Source organism: Natator depressus, chromosome 6 (genome assembly GCF_965152275.1).
Source record: "Natator depressus isolate rNatDep1 chromosome 6, rNatDep2.hap1, whole genome shotgun sequence".
Taxonomy (NCBI): Eukaryota; Metazoa; Chordata; order Testudines; family Cheloniidae; genus Natator; species Natator depressus.
In genome coordinates, this window is record NC_134239.1 from 9,324,219 (window position 1) to 9,347,602 (window position 23,384).

Sequence of the window (23,384 nt, forward strand, 5' to 3'; positions counted from 1 at the left end):
AATAAGCCAACCCAGGTCCTCCCTATTTCATTGGAAATTACCAAAGCACTAAGTCTTGGGTGGAACTGGGGCAGTGGGTGGTTTTTGAAAATAACTTTTTGGGTCTTTTTCCCTGTTATTTTACTTAACTGAAAATGTCCCTTTCACAGGAAGATGTATTAACAAAACACTATTGATAGCGTCATAGTCTTTGAAACAGTTCACATAGTAATTTATTTCTAAATCACCGTCCATGAAAGCTCATTTTCATTAGTACTCTGCGGTATTATATTTCACGTGCTCAGTGTTGAACTGGATGGTGCACCCATACTCCTGACCCCTACTGGGTAGAATCAGTGTTATGTTCACAGCATACAAATAGAGGCATTAGTTGAAAGCCTAAAATACACTTTTGGAAGGCTGCAACATAACACTTTTATTTCTTTAGAATTCAGAACAATAACATACAAGAACCTTGAAACAGAGAGAGACAAAGCAGGCTGCTCCCTAAGGCTGTGTCTACACTGCACACTCCTTAGGGTGGCATGTAAATCCCCTGACCTGGCATGCTTCCTAGCACCAGTATACATAGCAGTGTAGATGATGAAGCGTTGCTTAGATGAGTAAAGACACACCTGAACCCGTAAGGTATGTACCCTGCATGGTTCTGCACATGCCCAACCAGTGCCTCCTCCATCTACACTGCTATTTATAGCAATGTAGTGTCACTCTATGTCACGCCTCCTCACTGCCAGAGCCTAAGTTTCCTTACAGAGCCTCCTAGGCTGCAGACAGGGCCAGGAAAACTTGAAATTTAAAAGGATCGGTTACAACAGTAATAGTTATCAATATGCCACAATCAACACTGCACAAACATGTTATAGGCCACTATGCTGCGCATGGCTAATAGAGAGGATTAGTCCAAGTTGAAGGGGTATTTTGAAACACTTCTCTGCCCATTATTGTTGTCCATGTCTGAGTGGCCACGGTGTGCAGCACAAAGACAGCCATATAAATCTGAGCTGGCCATGTTCGTTCCAATAGAATCATAGAACTGGAAGGGACCTCATGAGTCATCTAGTCCAGTCCCCTGCACTCATGGCAGGGCTAAGTATAATCTAGACCATGCTGTGAATTGCGTTTGACTCATTAACTTTGAATCATTTGGAGTAACGAACAAAGATGGACACAGCAAAGCCAATTTGCAGATAACTCATGAAAAGAAAAAGGGTTTAAGGAATTGTCCTCTGACCATATCTTTGCCAGCTCTGGTAGAGATCTGTAAGTGTCTCCATGCATAGCTTCAGGAACTAGGAAAGAAGAATAGCAATGAGTTATATATGACCAGGTAGGAGAATGTGAAGATGTCACAGATTTGCAGTTTGTTCTATGCTCTGGCCTTTAAATAGTCTCCTGGGAGTCAAGGTTTAGTTTGCCAGACTCTAGGGTCACCACTTTTCTCAAGGGCCTCAATTGCTCTGGGACTGGGTGGTGGCGCTCCAGCACCCTCTGTGTCCCATTGTGAGCTCCGATAGCAACTCCACCTTAGTTCACACCCCCGTGGAGATTTTACCTTCCTATGGAGTGATGCAACCCAGCAAGAGTTTACAGTGACATGGGTCAGCCTTTTCAAAGCAAGGTAGCATCTCATAGTCACCTGGAGTATTGCATGAGCAAGTCCTGAGGCTAGCAGAGGAAAACCAAGCTTAAGAGAAAGTCCAAGTGTAAAAATATAATCAGGCAGGCCATAAAAGGATTTGAAGAGCAATTAGCAAAAGACACAAAAACAGAAAGTTTTTTTTAAGTACCTCAGCAGCATGAAGCCTGTTAAACAACCAGTGGGGCCACTGGACCATTGAGGTGCTAAAGGAGCACTCAAGGAAGATAAGGCCATTGTGAAGAATCTCAATGAATTTCTTGCATCAGGCTTTACTGCAGGACCAGATGGTATTCAACCACGAGTTCGGAAGGAACTCAGATATGAAATTAGCACAACTACTAACTGTGGTATGTAACCTATCACTGAAATGAGCCTCTGTACCAGATGACTGCAGAAAGTTAATATAACCCTGGTTTTCAAGAAATGATACAGAGATGATCCTGGCAATTACAACAGTAAATTTAATTTCATTACCAGGCAAATTGGTTGAAACTATAGTAAAGAACAGAATTATCAGATACATAGATGAACATGATTTGTTAGGGAAAAGTCAACATGGTTTTTGTAAAGGTAAATCATGCCTCACCAATCTATTAGAATTCTTGGAGGGGGTCAACAAACATGTAGACAAGGGTGATCCAATGGATATAGTGTACCTAGACTTTCAGAAAACTTTTGACAAAGTCCATCATCAAAGGCTCTTAAGCAAACTAAATAGTCATGGGATGAGATGGAAGGTTCTGTCATGAATCAGTAACTGGTTAAAAGACAGGAAACAAAGGGTAGGAATAAATGGTCAGCTTTCACAATGGAGAGAGGTAAACAACAGGGTTCCATAAGGAACTGTATTCAACATATTCATAAATTATCTGGAAAAAGGGGTAAACAGTGAGGTGGCAAAGCTCGCAGATGATACAAAACTACTCAAGATAGTTAAGTCCAAAGTTGACCGCAAAAGAGTTACAAAGGGATCTCACAAAAGTGGGTGATCGGGCAAGGAAATGACAGACGAAATTCAGTGTTGATAATGCAAAGTAATGCACATTAGAAAACATAATCCTAACTATACATACAAAATGATGGGGTCTAAATAAGCTGTTACCACTCAAGAAAGAGATCTTGGACTCATTGAGGATAGTTCTCTGAAAACTGTGTGCAGTGGTGGTTCAAAAAGCGAACAATATTAGGAACCATTAGGAAAGGGATAAATAATAAGACAGAAAATATCATATTGCCTGTATATAAATACATGGTATGCTCACACCCTGAATACTTTGTGCAGTTCTGGTTACCCTATCTCCAAAAAAAAAAAAAAGAAAAAAAAAAAAGATATATTAGAATTGAAAAAGTCCAGAGAAGAGCAACAAAAATATCCAGAGTTCAAGCTTTAATTTTTTTGAGAAAAGGCTGAAATTTTCTGCTAAAACTGTTAATTCATAAGAATTTGTGTGTATGTGTGTGAGAGAGCCATATGCCAGGGGAACATTTTCCAAAAGTTTTAATGGTGAATAACTTTCTTTTTCAGAGAACTGCGACTTTTCAAAATAGCCACCAGCTCTCATCATTGTCCACAGGAATGAGGCTAAAGCTGCCTTTAAGCAAAGAGGTCCTCTTTCAATATGAACACCACCTGCCATTATTTCCAACAGCAGGAAAGTCAAGCTGCCCTCACAGAAGCTGGTGGCCCATGTCTCCAGCATAGAGAGTCTTATCTTTCAAAGGTCATATGCACCTTGCTGTCCTTGCGAACAATATAAGATGCAAGCTGTTTTGAAAGAGGGCAGTTTCTCTTGGTATTGTCTGAAGAAGAACTTTTACTCTGGAAATATTTTGATTCAAATTGGGGGCTAGGGACAGGGCATCTTTTGGGCAGAGAGAGTCACCAGCCTTGCAACTTGCTTCTGTTTTGGTCCATAATCCTTTGGATGTGTTAACATTCTGGGAATGCTGTCAAGCACATCTTCTTTCCCAGGCTAGAATTGGGATGATATGTGGATGGGCTGTTGCCTCCAGCATGTCTGTGGTTGAAACTTGTAGGTTACTTTTATAGTTAGAAAAGACAATTCTCTAACCTAGGACTTGTCTCTCAGATCTTCAGTTTTTATGTATGTGTTTCAAATTAGGAAGAGCACCTACAGCCTCTGATATGGGGTGGGGTGGAGGGCGGATGGAGAAATCTAATTGGAAAGTTAATGTGTAGAACTGGTTGACAAAATTTTGACTAAACTATTTTCTTTTGAAAAATGCCAGTCAGTCTAAACTGAAATGTTTCTTGGAAATATATTGGTTTGACAAACTTTTTTGTCATATGTGACTCAAAGATGTATGTTCCCACTCTGTCACCATTCCTGCTGCTTTTTGAAAAATGCCCCCTGAGGCCACATTTAATTCAGGTATCATTTTATGTGTCTGTTTTATAAAGAGGAACTGCACATCTTGAATGACATTCATACCATCTATCTTTGAATGCCCTCCCAAGCTTTCCTTCTGCACCGACATGAGCTAGGTCTCCATATTTCTCTCGCTGAGCAGTGATCTCTGGTGAGAGGCTAATGCCGATAGTAACGCTCTCTTTATTGTGTTTACAGGTGAGGGGAAATGGCTGGGGAAAGGTGCCTCTGACCAAAGAGGAGACCCTCTTAGCCCAGAGAGCGCAGACCCCAGCCCTTGAGGAAAAGGGGGCAGGGAAGGACTCAGTGCTGGAAGGGGGCAACACAGGGTAACAACCCCAAAAAGGGAGCTGGATTTTTTTGCATATGTAGAGTCCTGGGGCTGGGAGACAGCTCCCCAGAGGGCCAGCGAATATGCACGGCCATTGGTGAGCAAATGTAGCTGAATCAGAAAGTAACAAGAAGTTGCCCAGGAGAGGCAGTTTGAGCAAAAGACACATCCCAGGAGAAATGAGAGAATATCCATGCACATAGATTGTTCAGCAGGTATTTTCTTTATTTGTCAAAGACTTAAAACAAAATATGCACTCAAAGTATTAAAGTGCTTGATTTACAGATCCTCAAGCTATTCCAGTTTATACCACCTCTGGATCTAGCTCCACCAGTTCTGATTACAAGAGATCTACATTTTTTGCAGGAGGACTTGTGGCACCTTAGAGACTAACAAATTTATTTGAGCATAAGCTTTCGTGAGCTACAGCTCACTTCATCGGATGCATTCAGTGGAATGAAACCTATCTTTTGCAGGAGATCAGATGAGGGTACATGTGTGTCCGGATGTGTTTTGTGTTGGCTGAGTTGGCCACTGCACTTTCTTTTGCTGTTCTGTTGTGGATTGTGTTTCTGCTCATCTGTAGAGCTGTGTTTCTACTCATCTAAAGCTGGCACAGGTGTCTTTTAGGTCTTTAAAGTCTTAAGACAATGAATAACTGATGGGAGGCACAGGGCACTGCAGTGGAAGAAGCCTTAACTAGGACGAGGATATTCAGAGGAGGGTAAGGGAGTCAGGCTTAAGGATGTTCCCATGGCTGAGGTGCTAATTCTGGATTTGGTAGACCCAGATTCAGCTACTTTTTCTGCCAAAGACTTCCTGAGTTACCTTCAGAACTTGCTTTATCTCATTGTGCCTCAGTTCCCCAACTGTGAAATGGGGATGGTCATAATTCCCGACCTCACAGGGGTGTAGTGAGGCTAAATACGTAGAAGGTTGTGAGGTGCGCAGTTGTCATGCTACTAAGGAGTACGTGAATGCTGTGGATCAGTACATCTAACATTCAAAAATTCCTCTGAAAAGACCAGATTAGATGATTCAAACAGCAGCTCCATGCTGGCCTGAATGCACTGGATTTTACCTAGGGTTTAAACACAAAGCAGACCTGGACTAGGGCAGAGGTTGGCTTATTAGTTAATATAAATACTTTATTTTTACAAGATCACCTCCTGTTTAATTTGCTGGTCGTCTGCAGTCCAATAGGCCCTTAGTTCTCCAACACTGGGTAATGTGATGTGTCTTTCCACAGTGAGTCAAATCCTAAGCAAAAGGCACAGCCATTTCTTACACTGCCTCACCTGTGAAGTTGTGAAAACGTGGTTGAGCGGGGTATGGCTTTAGGTTAAAAATCCATCTTTTCCCTATAAGGGTTTGTGCACATGCTAGCACTGATCTTCTGCCTGACTGGAACAAGGGGGCTCTCAAGTAACTAGATATCTGGCTTCCTTTAACTGCAAACATGAAAACTGTAGGGACAAACAGGGAGGACAGGTTTTTAACTATTTGGACCATTGCATCTATCATGTTCTATTTTTGCACCCTAGGTTGCTGCGTGAGCACATTGAGCACTGATCCTGTGGGCACAGAGCACCTAACTTCCATTGAGGTCAGCCAGGGAGGCTGGATGTGCACATTACAGGAAATAGACTGTCGGGACAGCACAATCCACTGAAAAACTGCATAGTGCTAATTGCAACCCAGGCTCTCCCTGTGTGGCTCTTGGCCCTGCCTCTGTTGGCTAGAGTATGAGCAGAGCTTTATGAGACGGCTGCTGCTGCTGTGGCCAGCCATCTAAGCGAGTTTCCCATCGTCTCTCTTCTGGCTGTGGATGCTCGATTGCAGCAGCTCCGCAGAGGTCCCAGCCTCGCTCTTTAATGTCCATTCTCCCCTGGCTTGGATGGCGCTTCATGTACCATTGGTGGGCTAATGAAAACATCCCAGTTCTCTGTGGACACAGGCACCAGCAACCAATTCCCCGAGCCAAAGTCCCCTTCGCAATCCAGGGAAACTTGGCCTGTGTTGTCTGGAGCGCAGAGTTTGGCCCATGGTGACTGCAGACACTGCACCTGCTGCACAGCTGCGCGGTGACTCCGGTGACCCCTCTAGCCCATCAGCACTCGGCTCTCCCGCATTCTGCTGAGCGGCTGAGATCTGGGGGAACAGAAACCCTTTGTTCGAGACGGAAAATCTCCTCACAGGAACACTCTGTCAATGGCTGCCAGAGGCCTTTCCTGTGAAACCCCAAATGTGCTGCCCCTCGGATTCCCACAGGGGAGATCTCTGCTCATTCACTTGTCACCCGTGGCTGCAGTCTCTGACAGGGGAAATGTAGAGGGGGTCTTGCAGACGGTCTCTTCTCTAGCTCCCTTAATGGGAGGAGGTTTGGCCTTGTGATGTGAGGCATGAGTCTCAGAATCAAGGCTCCTGGGTTCTGCGGCTCTGGAAGGGGGCGTGGTCTAGTGGGTGGAGCAGGATTGGTTGACACTGAGTGAGAGGGGCTTGTGCTGAAGGGCCCTGGTTCAATCCCCACCAACTCCTGTGATGTCTACATGTGGCCATGATTTTACTTACCTATCAGTGTAGGTTGTTTAGCCTATTCCTGGACACGTGGAATATCTGCTGCTGGCCATCTCTGAGATGTAGGACCTTCATCCACACAAGGACATGGCACATCAAGATCAATCCAGCAGCTCCCATCCGGTCTTCACCTCCACAATGGATGGCGAGCCCTAGCCTGACCAGAGAAAGGCAGGGTGGTGTTCTTCAGGGGAACCTGCTGAAGCTCCCGTATTCCCTGCTTCACCTCACACCCCTGTTCGCTAAGGGTTTTCCAAAGATACTGCTAATCTCGGATACACAAAGCAGCTCAGATGAGGTCAGCGTGGGTGGATTTCCTGAGCAGACTGGTTCTAAAAGAACAGTTTTCTCCCCTGCTCTAGGGAGATTCCCATAGGAAAAGTATCTGATGGCGGGGGTGGGGGCAATGCAAGCCCCCAGCCCCTTGAATGGCAGGAAATCAGGACTCAGGGAGTTAAGGGGTGTCTCTGTCCTGCTGCAGGGAGCAGGGCTGGAGAGCAGAAAGGGCAGTAGTGGCGTCGTAGGAAAGACAGTGACTTCTACCTCTGAAGGTGGCTGAAGCTTCTTACAGGCAATTGAGTCCAGGATCTTTACACCTTGTTTGGGGATCCTTTTCCTAGGAATAAAATATGGACACCACACAGAGAATGACATCTGTATCCCAGGTCTGGGATCCAGGGGATAAGGGATGCTCCAAGCCAGACTAGGTACCAGGAACCTGATCTTTATCCCAAGAGCCACAATTACCCAGATGAGGTTTTCTTCCCCATTTGCTTTCAGGTTATTTACTCACAGTAATTCATTTGTTTGCTTTGCTGTGTTTCCACTCTCTGCATCAGTTCATTGGTTTAAGTAACATTCTTTTAGTTTTTCGCTTCTGTTTCCTCTCATTACAGGGTAGCATCTGCTTAGCACTTTAAAAAAATCAATTAAATACAAAATCCTGATCCTACATTGAAGAGGAAAGTTTCCGAGAATTTGGCTGCAGAACTTTAGTGTCTGCATATGTCATTCACTATTATTTATTCCTGTGCTGGTCTGATGCAATTTGCACGCCCAAGAATGCCCGTATGAAGCATGGGGTGCCCTTAGAATGCCTGTTAAAAGAGAAGACGAGAGTAGATTAAAAGGGGGAAAAATCCACCAGTGCATCAGCACTTCTTTGTAACATTGAAGCACCAGTCCCGGGAGCAATACAGGTTAAAAATCCCCATAGTTCTTTCCCACTAGACAGACATCCAAAAAGAAAAAGGCCTTCAGCCAATCATTTCCTTACACTCTGAATGGGTGAAATTCAGCCCTGTGCAGACAGCCAGGGCAAGGTCTGTGCATCACAGCGGGTTTAAGTGGCACTTCACTGCCCAGGTGCTGTGAGACTTCGGTGGCATAGTTTTCATCCTGGATTGGAACAGCCAACTGGAATCCTGTGCGGTACAGAGAGCAAAGAGAGGTTTGAGCCACAACGTTCACCTCAGAGGCTGAGCTTCTGCAGACTTTTGGTACGTTCCCATCTGAGGAGGATGATTTTGGCTGCCCTACTTCAGAGCTTTCAGTCACCTCAACCGGCGATTCTCTGGTACTATTGAGCTAAAGTAGCTGAACTTTTCAGGCCTTGCCCCCATCTCCAACACCGCTTGTACCTCACCATTGTCCTCTAACAGCCCCTGTCCCTTCTCTTGAGCCCTGCCAAGTCCAAATACAGAGCCTAGCTCACGCTCCTCCTCTCTTAGACCCTCTCCTAGACCCTCTCCTTACACGATCCTCCCCTACCTTTGACAAACTGATCACTGTGCCCTTCCCCAGCTCCTGGAGGAATCATGGCTCCTCAGGGCAACCTGGGAATGGGTGGTTCCTACCTCTGTGTGGGGTGAGTCGTTTTCCATCTAAGCATCCCTGAGAGCCAATACTTCTCGATTTCACAGGATGAGGTCATGGCTCCCCAAGCCGGGCCAGCTGCAGGCTGCATTGCTGTAGGTGACGTGGACAGATCCCAGAGGCTGGAAGACAGAGGGGGGGAGGAATCCGCGGCTCATTTCCCATTAGGAGCCCCCTTCGAAGACGGGCCAAGAGGGAAGGAGAGAACGAAGGGCAGAAAGTGAAGTTGCCCCTGTGGGGAGGGCACTCCTGTAGAACCCAGTCCAGTTCCCAGCTCTCCCCCACATTTCCAGACATGACCTTGGAGAGGTCACTTCCTCACCTTCAATCCCTGTCTGTAAAATGGGGGTACGAGTCCCCCGCATAAGGAGGAGAGGGGAGGACAGTCCCATTGTCTGTGAGGGGCTCAGATATTCTGGGCACGGATTGTGTCAGAGTGAGGGAAGGGACCCAGAGTTTGTTCTCCTACTGAAAAGACTGGCCCCTCTTGAAATCAGCAATCCGCGTATTATCTGAAGTCCTTCCTAGTGTCCTCGAGGGGCTCCCTTCTTTCTTCTTGAATGTGGTGGATTCATTGAACCAGGTTGATGGCCAGGAAGTACGGAGAGGCCATTGGTTGTGTGGCATGGAATCAGGGGGGGAATTTATAGTTATCAAAATAAAGGTGTCATCGGCATTTTGGCTTTGGGAATTTAGAGTTGATCTGTCCTCTCAGCCCAAGGTATGAAGTGTGCCATCTTGGTCAGGTGATCTATGAGAGTCAGTTCCACCTTGTGGCCATTTGATTCAGGGAGTTCAACAGTGAAATTCCTGCCAATGGCTGCCCATGGCTGGGACAAAGTCTCCAGAGGCCTGAAATGCCAAGAAGTTTGGTGCGTGGTGAATTGGTGCAAGGGCAGAAGTCACGTGAGTCTGAATTTCAGCCCACTTCTGGCACCACCAAACAAAGTGGACCCTGATGGTCATAGTAGATGTGTCTACTTCCACGATGAATGCTGCGTGTGAGAACAGGGGCAGTCGTGCAGGCAGTTCTGAGCTGTGTGAGGGCTTGTTGGGCCTTGGGCGACCACATGAATGCGGCCGTCTTGAGGATGAGAGCTCTCCTGGGGGTTACCGGCTCTGAGAACCCTGGGCCGAAGCCGTGGTAAAACTTGTGAAGCCAAGGAAGCACTGCTCTTCTTGAGGACTTCAAACTTCCTCCCAGTTGTGAATGGCTTCCCCCTTCTTTGGATCAATCGTGACACCTTCCGGGGAGAGGATGTACCCCAAAAACTCTGTGGAGAGTTGGCTGGAGGTTCGCTTTTCCAATTCTGTGTAGAGAGCATGCTGCCCAAACCTCTCCAGTCTCACGTGCTGCTCTGGGTTCTCCAAAAAGAGAAGTCTGTCACCTGAAGAGATGACACTGTATGGATCCACAATGTCCCCAGCTACATAACTGAGGAAGTGTTGCAAGGGCAGAGGACCGCTAGTGAGCCCAAATAGCATACCAGACAGTTAAAATGTCCAGAGTGTGTTTTGAAATCTGACTTCCATTTGTCCCCTGCTCAAATGAGTGTTAGATTATAAATCCTTGCAGATCTAGTTTGATGAAAACCTTTGCAGATTTCCTGTGAGCCAACAATTGTGGGATTCACAGCTGGGGGTTATGGTTCCTAACTAGCACTTTGTTCAGGGGCTGATTGTCTAACCAGAAGTGTAGCAGAGTCCCACATTTCTTCTTCCCAAAAAGGGCCTGAGCACCCGTGGGAAAAGCTTGGTAGCTAAGAAAGCCTTTGGACTGGTTTTCATGCCTGTACGCAGGGAGAGCCACAAATTCTTATTCTGACAATGTGTAAATACAGCCAAAGGCAACTTTCAACCAAGTTTGTAGGTCAAGAGGGCAGTCATAGCCCCGGTGCAGCGGCAATGAATCCACATTTCTTTCAAAGGTATCCATGTAACCCTGGCTTTTATCAGGAATGCCAGGTGTCCGAGTCAAGAACAGTGGAATAGGTCCAGGGCGGAGGCTGGTTAAAGGAACCCTGACATTTTCAGTCATTTCCATTGCACAGCTCCAGAAGGGGCATCCCCGGGCAAGGCTCATGTAGTGAGGCCCTAGTTCACACCTTGTTGTGTGATGTGTCCTTTGTTGCATACGGGCCACTTACTTGAGGAGAGCCTGGTTTTCTGCAAAAAGTTGCAATCACCCTTATTGGCTCAGTGCTGTGGGCTCTATGGCCCCTCCCCCCAGCTCGTCTCCCCCTGGCCCAGCGAGAAAGAGCAGTACCTGCCGCAGGGAGTGAGAGCTTCTGGGTATGCGAAGGGGGAGCCCTTCAAGGCTGTCCCATGGAGCACAGCCCCTGCAGCGATTTGGGCACCTGGCGCAAGCACCGGATGTAGATCGTCGCTGTCACATCCTCCTGCTGCAAGGGAACCAGGATCAGTCAGAGACTCGGACACCCAAGGCAACGAAGGGCATTAACGGCACTGGGAGCCAGCAAAATCTCCACCCCAACCCTCCCCACGTCCGAGGGACGGATTCCCCCACCCAACCACTGAGATAAAATCTTGTCTCCTCTCTAGTGACCTCCAACCCCACTCCCACCATTGTGAAATGAACTCCTGCCTCCTTCCTCTCAATCCCCCCGTGAGAGCTGTTCTACCTCCCCACCCAGCTAGGGATTCAGCTCCGCTCCCCAGAATCCCTCAGCCACCCTCGCCCCCTTCAGATGAGGGGTTGGGAGGCTTTGGGCAGAAGTGCCGTGGGGTGAGAAGAAGTGGACACCTTTCCCCAAGGGACCCTCCCCGTCCTTAAGGTGACGCCATGGACAGTAGCTCTGGGGAATGAGGCACTTGAGCAGCCTCTGCTGACTGACTCCTCCAGTTCTCCCAGAGCAGGTGGTGGCTGGGATAACATGATACCAGAGCACTAGGAACCATCCTGAGCCCCGGAGGGGGATGAAAGGCTCACAGAGGTGGCTAGGGAAGTTGGCAGTCCCTAGCATGAGCATGGCAGCGTGTCATGTTGATGTGACGCCTGTTAGGAAATAGCCTTACTGGAGAGCTGGGTCTCCTCTGCTTTGAGCTGCTCAAGGGACAAGCTGGCACCTACCAATGGCACCTCCTTGGGTTCATCCTCTCCTTGCTCCCTGGTCAGCGAATGGGGATGGGTTGGGAGTGACTTTCTATGGCCCGGAGGTGAAAGGACCTGGGGATCCCTCTCCAGTTGATCCTTCTTTGGCTACCTCGTCCCCTATCAGCTGGCTGGCTTCCTCCAGGATGGAATATATGAGCACCAGTCCAGCCAGGCTGACACGGATCTGGGGGTCGTGTATGGCCAGAAGCGCTGCCTGGAGGAAAGTTCTTCTTTGGCATCCAGTGAAGATGTGTCCGAAGACCTAAAACAAAGAGGACCAGAGCCCTTGGCAATTGCCCAGAACCAGGCTCCAAATCCCTCTAGCATCTCACCAGGTGGATACGAGTCCTGGGGCAGCCAACTTTTGGAGGTCCATGGACCAAGGAACCCCCTTCAGTTAGAGATTGCAGGCACTGAGGCCTTGAATCGCTCTTTCTGGAGCTGGATTCACCGCAGGTGCCATGACATGCTGGGAACGTGTCTGCGCGTTCTGGAACCCAGCTCACAAAGACAACAAAGGTCCCCTACTGCTTCCAGCAGCGCTATCTCCTGCAGCTCACCCGCTAGAGGTAGGGGCGTTTTAGATCTGCTTCCGTTCCTGCTCCCCACCCCACTGACATTCCCACGAGCCTCACATACAGTGCAGTGACTCCGCCCAGGAAAGGAGCTCGGTGTCCCTCACCCAATGCCCAGGGCAGGGGCAGGTTCTGCTCCAGGACTCACCATGGTGCTGGGCAAACCCCATACCCTGCCTGTGCTTCCATGGGGTGCAGGGAATCCAGTGAGGATCTGGTCCGGCACAAGCTGGTGTGAGCTTCCCCACTCACTGACCCACTGGCTCCCCTCTCAGACACTAGGGTGTCAGCTGGGGGGACAGTGAGCGGAGCCGGATCCCTGGAGATACAATTCTCCATTAACGCAACCCCCAAGGGGATCCCTTTTTATGCCACATAGCCATGGATCCATGCAACACACACAAGCTGGGGACATTAGCAAGGCTCCAAGCCAGGATCCTCAGCCTCTCGCAGCCGAACGCTGTCAGCTGGAAATAAGTAGCAGGCTCTAGCCCAGTATCCATGACACACTCACTGCAGGGGGAGACAGCTCCACGCCTGAGCTGCTGCCATGCACCGGCGGAGAGTCCTTACCTCCCCCACCCTGGCCATGTTCCTGTAGGCTAGGCGCTCGGTGTCCTGGAGCCCGTCCCGACACCACAGCTCGCTCGCCTCTCTGATGTTCAGCCCTGGGGGGAGAAAGACACAGCCACTGGGGAGGTTTGGCCTCCGGTTTCCGTGCCTGTTTCCTTTGGTTCCCTTTGCTGAGTGAACACTGGCCGGGATCCTTGTGGGACCCATGGCCCAGTGGACTCGCAGGTACCCCACCAGGCGGTTTAGTACCTGTAGGGGGATTTGTCTCATTCATCACAGTAATCATGTGACCCTTACGGTCATTGTGCTCTGGGAGTGGGCGCCTGTTAATGGTGGCGTCTAATACTGAGAAATCCTCCCGCCCCCTCCACTGAAGTCAGGATCTGACCCTAGCTACCCAGCTGGTGACATCGTACAAGTTTTGCAAAAAGAAAAGGAGTACTTTTGGCACCTTAGAGACGAACAAATTTATTTACATTATTTATTTGCTCCAGCTCACTTCATTGGATGCATTCAAGTTTTGTGTCCATCCCCTGTGGTTCCTGCCCCTGCCCTCATGATGGGCTCTTTCCCTCCATGTGTCTCAATAGCTCCATTCCTGACCCCTCACCAGTTGGCAGCCCCGTGGGTGGGCTGATTACCCTGGGGTGGGGAACAGAGCTGGGCTCTGAGATAAAGCAGCCAGTTTCCTGGGCACTTTATTTCTCTTCCCCTCTCCCTGAATTAGGGAGATGAGTGTGAATCATCACCTAAGCTGGGGTCGGTCTCAGAGGAGGGGGCTTCTTTCTGTAGGGTCCCATTGCCCAGCAAGTGGGGGCCCCCCAAAGCCCCGGGGACTTGTTTCTCTTGGGGTCCCTCTGCCCCTCTGCAGTTGGTCTAAAAGGAGAGGCCTTAGTTGTAAAGGCGTCCCAATGGCCAGCTGGAGCTAGTCTCCAAGAGGTTAGCTTCAATGGAGTCCCATTGTCCAGTTGGGTTTCTTACCCCTCTTCTGCAGGAGGAGGCTGTACAGCCAATAAACCCCACCCCTGGCTTGCTGGCTGATGTCGTCGGCTGGGTCTGATATGTAGAGACCCAGCTGCAGCACAAAGTCGCCTGCCTTGGGGAAGTCGGAGGAGCTCTAGTGGAAGGAGGAGGAGAGGGGAATCCATCAACAGTCTCCCTTCAGCTCTCCAGCTCCCCTGGGCCAGAGCTCTGCTCCCATCCATCTGTAGGAGGCGCTGGGGGAGCTTGGAGGAAAGGGACCAGGGCAAGGGCCCTCTGAGCTCTCGCTGCCGAGCTGCTCCAGAATAAAGAGGGCCCTGAGGCCAGGCACGGCCCTACCAGCCAGTGGCCTATGGAACGCGGCTATCCCTTACGGACCCAGGGGGAACCATGTAGCCAGGGGATGAGGAACTTGACTCAAGCATAATTGAGACTCAGTTCTGACTCTGCCTCCCAATGGGGGCCCTCTCTATTTACAACCCTGAAGCGGCTCGTCCCACAGCCTTTCAGAGCCAGCCCTGACTATGCAGATGCTGGGGTCAAAGGTCACTTACGTCAAATCCGGGGAGGGTGGTGGCGAATCGGAGCTAGTATGGCCCTAGCTCTCTCCTGGGTCATTTTGGAGTGGAGCCAGAAATGGACGTGCTGCAGGAGAAGGAGGCAGGGAAGAGTCAGCGCGCAGGCGTACATGCTCTATAAACGAGCCTCTCCCCATCCCCAAGCGGCAGAGACCTTGTGCTCAGGGGGGAATAGCTGACCCCCACTTGCAGGGTTTCAAAAGGGGGTTCATGACACTGCCCACGTCTTGCTGGGCACAAGCTGTCATTGTCTCTCCAGGCTGGGACAAGATTTGGCCTTGGGGCTGATCTATTTGCTCTGAACCCCTGATCCATGAACAGCACATCAGGATCAAGGCACATGCCCTGGACCCCCTGACCCCAGCTGCAGAGGCCTTGGTAGGATGGATGGAGTGGCCGTGAGGACAATCCCTCCGGGAACTGCCGTATGCCTAGGACAGAAGAGCTGATTCCCTGAGGCTCCTCCTGTATCTCAGGGTCTCCCTCGAAAGGAGCCAGTAACTTTTCTCAGAGGCCCGTGTCCTACATCTCACAGGGGTTTCAGTCTCTGGTGATCACTGTTAGTGCTTAATGCAACCATGCAGAGCGTTGGCAGACAGTCCCAGCTCCTTCCCTCTGCACTGACGGCTCTGGGAACCTGTGGACGACAGGGTCCAAGCTGGGAGGACACAATGGAAACATGGCTCTTCTAGTCTCTCCTTTGCAGCCCTCCCACAGGGTTCAGGGGAAATTTCGCCCCAGACCCTCCCATTCTGTTCACCTCCAAGAGGTGCTGCAGCTTGTCCGTGGTGGGAGTCTCTGTCAGCAGGCCCCTGAACATGGTGTCCAGGCTCTGTAAATAGGTCTTGTGCAGAGCCTGCAAAAAGAGGGAGCACCCTCAACCATGGGATCTGGGGCTACCCCAGAGAGGGGACAATTGGGGGCGGGGTTTCTCCGGGGAGCCATGGCAAGAGCCAAAAGGCACATCCTGGCCTCTCCCATTCACTTCACTGCAGGGACACTGAGCAAGAGTTCATGGCTGGATGCCTGCTGGTTCCTCAATCCTTGCCCTTAGCTGTTCTCTGCACAGGGCCTGGTACCCAGCAGAGTATGGAGCAGCCAAACCGCAATGGGTGGGAGGTAGGATCCCCGGGTGGGAGAGTCCGGGCAGCAGAGCAGAGAGTGAGGAGAAGAGGGAAGCCTGGGATCAGCCAGAAGGGCTAACGCAATCCCCTCTGGAGGGAAGGGGCCCTCCCTGCCAGTTTGTGTCCGCCCCCCTCCCCTGCCCCTCCTGGGCCTGTTCCCAGCTCTGCCCACCCCTCCCCTATTCTCAGCAGCTCCATCAAACCGAGGGAGCAGGGACCAGAGGCCGCTCTTGCTCCTGGGACAGAGAAGTAGGATCAGGACCTACCCGGAAGTGTGTGGTGTCCTGCCCCTTGCCCATGGTGAAGACGCCGTGGAGAACAGCCCGTAGGAGGCGGGATTCCAGCTCCAGGGCAAGCGGCGGCTTCAGTTTGCTGGCAGGAGAGAGGAGCCCGTGTTACACTTTGCAGCACGAGAGTGGTGCTGGCACTGCCATGGGCACGACCCCCCTCCCCTGCAGTGATCCCCTCCCTACGGCCACTCGAACGTTACTGGAGTGAAATCAACCCCCCAGCCAGAAAAAGGGGATGTTCCCACCTCCTCTGCTGGGGGATGCGAACAGCCAGAACTTGGGGTAACGCAGGCCGGGGAGGATCTGTGACTCCCAGCTCTGGGCCCGATCAGCACCAGGGTTAGGGCAGCTGGAAGGGAGGGTCTTGGTACCTGAGGCTGCAAACCGCGGCCATGGAGCTGGACACGATGGAGGTTGGCTTGGACTCCATGGGGAGATTTTCAATCAGCTCCTGAGAGACCCCAAGGAGACAAAACCGCGTGTGAGATTCAGGCCCCGCAGACCCACAGGCGCTTCCCAGGGAGGAGGCCAAAGTGCTCTGCAGAAACAGCCAGTGTCACCCCACCCCCAACCAGCTGGGCACCCCATTCCTCCCATCCATCAAAATTACTCCTTCCAGGGGTGGAAGCTGGTTAAAGGAACCCCGATATTTTCCGTCATTTCCACTGCACAGCTCCAGTAGGGGTATCCCCAGGCCAGGCTCATGTAGTGAGGCCCTGGTTCACACCTTGTTGTGTGATGTGTCCCTTGTTGCATACAGGCCACTTAGTTGCGGAGAGCCTGCTTTTCTGCCAAAAGTTGTATCACCTGATGTCACATGCTGCATCTGAGAATTAGGCCCAGTGTTTGGAGCACAGCGAAGTGCAGGATTGTGCCTAGGCTGAGAGTGGTGCTAGACTCAAGGTCCAGGGATGCACCAGGGTCAAAAGCGAGATCAGAGTCCATCGACAAAGCAGAATCAGAGCCAGAGTCCAAGTCCATGCCAGAGGTCGTAGCCAGGTAGTCAGAGACCAAAGATCAGCCAAGTCGATGTCATTGTCAAGCCAGAATGCGGATACAGGCCGAAGGTCAAAGCCGGGTAGTCAACATCGGAGAGCTTGGGGAAGATCAGGAGGAGGAGGCAATGCTGGAGTGGGTCGGTGGAGGGCCTGGAGCGAGGCTAGAGAAGGGCAAGGAGAATACGGCACCAGGGTGGGTAGCCAACATCTGGAGCCAATAAGGGTCATGGCAAAGTCATAACCCCAGAGTCAAGCCAGAGTCAATAGCGAGGAACTGGAGGGCAGGGCAGGGCCGGGTGGTGCATGCAGGCGGGAACCAGGATGACTTATTGGTACTCCTAGGCACTGCCCACCTGGAGCCCTAGAGACCCCTCATCGAGGGACTCCCATCCTAGGAATAAAAGAAGGAGAGCAGGATGACAAAGATGTCACTGATGGTGGGCTCCAAGCCAAGGGGAGCTCCCACCCAGGCTGTGTGCCAGGACCCCATCACCCTCCTGTTCATTTCACGCTCACAGACCCCCTAGCAGGAGGGGAGAATAAAGAGCAGAAAGCGAAGGTGCCACTGGGGGAAAGGCCTGGGACCCCGTCCAGTTCCCAGATCTACGCCCAGGATTGTGTGACCAGGATCACAGCTCTTCCTCTGTGTCTCAGTCCCCACCTGCCAGATGGGGAGGATCCTTCCCTGCCCCAGGGTGCTAGCGGGGAGTTTCATTCCTGGCTGGGAAGGGTTCAGATACCAGGTGGTCAGACATTCACTGCGTCGGGATGACATGGGCCATGGGGAAGTCTAAGCAGTGATGACATGAGAGGGGCTCCAAGTCGGGCCACCCCTCCCAGACTGCAATGGCTACTGACGATAAACCCTGGCTCTGCGGATGCTCTCATTTCTTGCCAGCCCCTGATGCTTCTGAAACTGGCCTCTGGGCATGGGGGCAGGGACCGTATCTGGCCTGGCCCCAGTTCCAGGGGTCGGGGTGGGGCAGGGTGGTGAGAGCGTGGTGCTCGGCCTGGGTTTCTCTCAGTGCTGTGGGCTCTATGGACCCTCCCCCAGCCTGTCTCCTCCAGGCCCAGCGAGAAAGAGCAGTACCTGCCGCACAGAGTGGGAGCTTCTGAGCATGCGAAGGGGGGTCCTTCAAGGCTGTCCCACTGAGCACAGCCCCTGCAGCGCTTTGGGCACCTGGCGCAAGCACCAGATGTAGATCGTCGCTGTCACGTCCTCCTGCTGCAAGGGAACAAGAATCAGTCAGAGACTCGGACACCCATGGCAACGAAGGGCATTAACGGCACTGGGAGCCAGCAAAATTTCCACCCCAACCCTCCCCATGTCCGAGGGACGGATTCCCCCACCCATCCACCGAGATGAAATCTTCTCTCCTCTCTAGTGACCTCCAACCCCACTTCCACCATTGTGAAATGAACTCCTGCCCCCTTCCTCTCAATCCCCCCGTGAGAGCTGTTCTACCTCCCCACCCAGCTAGGGATTCAGCTCCGCTCCCCAGAATCCCTCAGCCACCCTTGCCCTCTTCAGATGAGGGGTTGGGAGGCTTTGGGCAGAAGTGCCGTGGGGTGAGAAGAAGTGGACACCTTTCCCCAAGGGACCCTCCCTGTCCTTAAGGTGATGCCATGGACAGTAGCTCTGGGGAATGAGGCACTTGAGCAGCCTCTGCTGACTGACTCCTCCAGTTCTCCCAGAGCAGGTGGTGGCTGGGATAACATGATACCAGAGCACTAGGAACCGTCCTGAGCCCCGGAGGGGGATGAAAGGCTCACAGAGGTGGCTAGGGAAGTTGGCAGTCCCTAGCATGAGCATGGCAGCGTGTCATGTTGATGTGACGCCTGTTAGGAAATAGCCTTGCTGGAGAGCTGGGTCTCCTCTGCTTTGAGCTGCTCAGGGGACAAGCTGGCACCTACCAATGGCATCTCCTTGGGTTCATCCTCTCCTTGCTCCCTGGTCAGCGATGGGGATGGGTTGGGAGTGTCCTTCTACGGCCTGGAGGTGAGAGGACCTGGGGATCACTCCCCAGTTGATCCTTCTTTGGTTACCTCGTCCCCGATCAGCTGGCTGGCTTCCCCCAGGAAGGAATATGTGAGCACCAGCCCAGCCAGGCTGACACGGATCTGGGGGTCGTGTATGGCCAGAAGCGCTGCCTGGAGGAAAGTTCTTCTTTGGCATCCAGTGAAGATGTGTCTAAAGACCTAAAACAAAGAGGACCAGAGCCCTTGGCAATTGCCCAGAACCAGGCTCCAAATCCCTCTAGCATCTCACCAGGTGGATACGAGTCCTGGGGCAGCCAACCTTTGGAGTCCCATGGACCAAGGAACCCCCTTCAGTTAGAGATTGCAGGTACGGAGGCCTCGAATCGCTCTTTCTGGAGCTGGATTCACCACAGGTGCCATGACATGCTGGGAACGTGTCTGCGTGCTCTGGAACCCAGCTCACAAAGACAACAAAGGTCCCCTACTGCTTCCAGCAGCGCTATCTGCCGCAGCTCACCCGCTAGAGGTTAGGGGTGTTTTAGATCTGCTTCCGTTCCCGCTCCTCACCCCACTGACATTCCCACGAGCCTCACATACAGTGCAGTGACTCCGCCCAGGAAAGGAGCTCGGTGTCTCTCACCCAATGCCCAGGGCAGGGGCAGGTTCTGCTCCCGGACTCACCACGGTGCTGGGCAAACTCCATACCCTGCCTGTGCTTCCAGGGGGTGCAGGGAATCCAATGAGGATCTGGTCCGGCACTAGCTGGTGTGAGCTTCCCAACTCACTGACCCACTGGCTCCCCTCTCAGACACTAGGGTGTCAGTCAGGGAGACAGTGAGCGGAGCCAGATCCCTGGAGATACAATCCTCCAATAACTCAACTCCCCAGGGGATCCCTTTTATGCCACATAACCATGGATCCATGCAACACACACAAGCCGGGGCCGTTAGTAAGGCTCCAAGCCAGGATCCTCAGCCTCTCGCACCCAAACACTGTCAGCTGGAAATAAGTAGCAGGCTCTTGCCCAGTATCCATGACACACTCACTGCAGGGGGAGGCATCTCCACACCTGAGCTGCTGCCATGCACTGCCGGAGAGTCCTTACCTCCCCCACCCTGGCCATGTTCCTGTAGGCCAGGCGCTCGGTGTCCTGGAGCCCGTCCCGACACCACAGCTCGCTCACCTCTCTGATGTTCAGCCCTGGGGGGAGAAAGACACAGCCATTGGGGAGGTTTGGCCTCCGGTTTCCATGCCTGTTTCCTTCGGTTCCCTTTGCTGGGTGAACACTGGCCTGAATCCTCGTGGCACCCATGGCCCAGTGGACTCGCAGCTTCCCCACCAGGCGGTTTAGTACCTTAGGGGGATTTGTCTCATTCATCACAGTAATCATGTGACCCTTACGGTCATTGTGCTCTGGGAGTGGGCGCCGGTTAATGGTGGCGTCTAATACTGAGAACCCCCCACCCCACGAAGTCAGGATCTGACCCTAGCTATCCAGCTGGTGACATCCTACAAGTTTTGCAAAAAGAAAAGGAGTACTTTTGGCACCTTACAGCCGAACAAATTTATTTACATTATTTATTTGCTCCAGCTCACTTCATTGGATGCATTCAAGTTTTGTGTCCATCCCCTGTCCATCCCCTGTGGTTCCTGCCCCTGCCCTCATGATGGGCTCTTTCCCTCCATGTGTCTCAATAGCTCCATTCCTGACCCCTCCCCAGTTGGCAACCCCATGGGTGGGCTGATTACCCTGGGGTGGGGAACAGAGCTGGGCTCTGAGATAAAGCAGCCAGTTTCCTGGGCACTTTATTTCTCTTCCCCTCTCCCTGAATTAGGGAGATGAGTGTGAATCATTACCTAAGTTGGGGTCGGTCTCAGAGGAGGGGGTTTCTTTCTGTAGGGTCCCATTGCCCAGCAAGTGGGGGGCCCCCAAAGCCCCGGGGACTTGTTTCTCTTGGGGTCCCTCTGCCCCTCTGCAGTTGGTCTAAAAGGAGAGGCCTTAGTTGTAAAGGCGTCCCAATGGCCAGCTGGAGCTAGTCTCCAGGGGGTTCGCTTCAATGGTGTCCCATTGTCCAGTTGGGTTTCTTACCTCTCTTCTGCAGGAGGAGGCTGTACAGCCAATAAACCCCACCCCTGGCTTGCCGGCTGATGTCGTCGGCTGGGTCCGATATGTAGAGACCCAGCTGCAGCACAAAGTGGCCCGCCTTGGGTAAGTTGGAGGAGCAATGGTGGAAGGAGGAGGAGAGGGGAATCCATCAACAGTCTCTCTCCAGCTCTCCAGCTCCCCTGGGCCAGAGCTCTGCTCCCATCCATCTGTAGGAGGCGCTGGGGGAGCTTGGAGGAAAGGGACCAGGGCAAGGGCCCTGTATGAGCTCTCGCTGCCGAGCTGCTCCAGAATAAAGAGGGACCTGAGGCCAGGCACGGCCCTACCAGCCAGTGGCCTATGGAATGCGGCTGTCCCTTACGGACCCAGGGGGAACTATGTAGCCAGGGGATGAGGAACTTGACTCAAGCATAATTGAGACTCAGTTCTGACTCTGCCTCCCCATGGGGGCCCTCTCTATTTACAACCCTGCAGCGGCTCGTCCCACAGCCTTTCAGAGCCAGCCCTGACTATGCAGATGTTGGGGTCAAAGGTCACTTACGTCAAATCCGGGGAGGGTGGTGGCGAATCGGAGCTAGTATGGCCCTAGCTCTCTCCTGGGTCATTTTGGAGTGGAGCCAGAAATGGACGTGCTGCGGGAGAAGGAGGCAGGGGAGAGTCAGCGCGCAGGCGTATATGCTCTACAAACAAGCCTCTCCCCATCCCCAAGGGGCTGAGACCATGTGCTCAGGGGGTCATAGCTGACCCCTGCTTGCAGGGTTTGAAAAGGGGGTTCATGACACTGCCCACGTCTTGCTGGGCACAAGATGTCATTGTCTCTCCAGGCTGGGACAAGATTCGGCCTTGGGGCTGATCTATTTGCTCTGAACCCCTGATCCATGAACAGCACATCAGGATGAAGACACATGCCCTGGACCCCCAGACCCCAGCTGCAGAGGCCTTGGTAGGATGGATGGAGCGGCCGTGAGGACAATCCCTCCGGAAACTGCCGTGTCCCTAGGACAGAAGAGCTGATTCCCTGAGGCTCCTCCTGTATCTCAGGGTCTTCCTCGAAAGGAGCCAGTAACTTTTCTCAGAGGCCCATGTCCTACATCTCACAGGGGTTTCAATCTCTGGTGATCGCTGTTAGTGCTTAATGCAACCATGCAGAGCGTTGGCTGACAGTCCCAGCTCCTTCCCTCTGCACTGACGGCTCTGGTAATGTGTGGACGACAAGATCCAAGCTGGGAGGACACAATGGAAACATGGCTCTTCTAGTCTCTCCTTTGCAGCCCTCCCACAGGGTTCAGGGGAAATTTCGCCCCAGACCCTCCCATTCTGTTCACCTCCAAGAGGTGCTGCAGCTTGTCCGTGGTGGGGGTCTCTGTCAGCAGGCCCCTGAACTTGGTGTCCAGGCTCCGTAAATAGGTCCTGTGCAGAGCCTGCAAAAAGAGGGAGCACCCTCAACCATGGGATCTGGGGCTACCGCAGAGAGGGGACAATCGGGGGCGGGGTTTCTCCGGGGAGCCATGGCAAGAGCCAAAAGGCACTTCCTGGCCTCTCCCATTCACCTCACTGCAGGGACACTGAGCAAGAGTTCATGGCCAGATGCCTGCTGGCTCCTCAATCCTTGCCCTTAGCTGTTCTCTGCGCAGGGCCTGGTACCCAGCAGAGTATGGAGCAGCCAAACCGCAATGGGTGGGAGGTAGGATCCCCGGGTGGGAGAGTCCGGGCAGCAGAGCAGAGAGTGAGGAGAAGAGGGAAGCCTGGGATCAGCCAGAAGGGCTAACGCAATCCCCTCTGGAGGGAAGGGGCCCTCCCTGCCAGTTTGTGTCCGCCCCCCTCCCCTGCCCCTCCTGGGCCTGTTCCCAGCTCTGCCCACCCCTCCCCTATTCTCAGCAGCTCCATCAAACCGAGGGAGCAGGGACCAGAGGCCGCTCTTGCTCCTGGGACAGAGAAGTAGGATCAGGACCTACCCGGAAGTGTGTGGTGTCCTGCCCCGTGCCCATGGTGAAGACGCCGTGGAGAACAGCCCGTAGGAGGCGGGATTCCAGCTCCAGGGCAAGCGGCGGCTTCAGTTTGCTGGCAGGAGAGAGGAGCCCGTGTTACACTTTGCAGCACGAGAGTGGTGCTGGCACTGCCATGGGCACGACCCCCCTCCACTGCAGTGATCCCCTCCCTACGGCCACTCGAACGTTACTGGAGTGAAATCTACCCCCCAGCCAGGAAAGAGGGGACGTTCCCGCCTCCTTTGCTGGGGGATGCGAACAGCCAG

The 23,384-nt window shown here is 52.3% G+C and overlaps 1 protein-coding gene and 1 long non-coding RNA gene across 2 annotated transcripts in view; one reads left to right on the forward strand and one right to left on the reverse strand.

Moving 5' to 3' along the window:
* LOC141988527 (uncharacterized) overlaps window positions 1-23,384 on the forward strand; it is a 93,370-nt gene that overhangs the window by 17,875 nt on the left and 52,111 nt on the right.
* Window positions 5,617-8,308, reverse strand: LOC141988609 (uncharacterized). Its single transcript, XR_012639781.1, has 4 exons — window positions 8,214-8,308; window positions 7,731-8,034; window positions 6,932-7,094; window positions 5,617-6,511 (listed from the first exon to the last, which is right to left on the reverse strand). It is a non-coding gene; the product is annotated as an uncharacterized LOC141988609 (long non-coding RNA).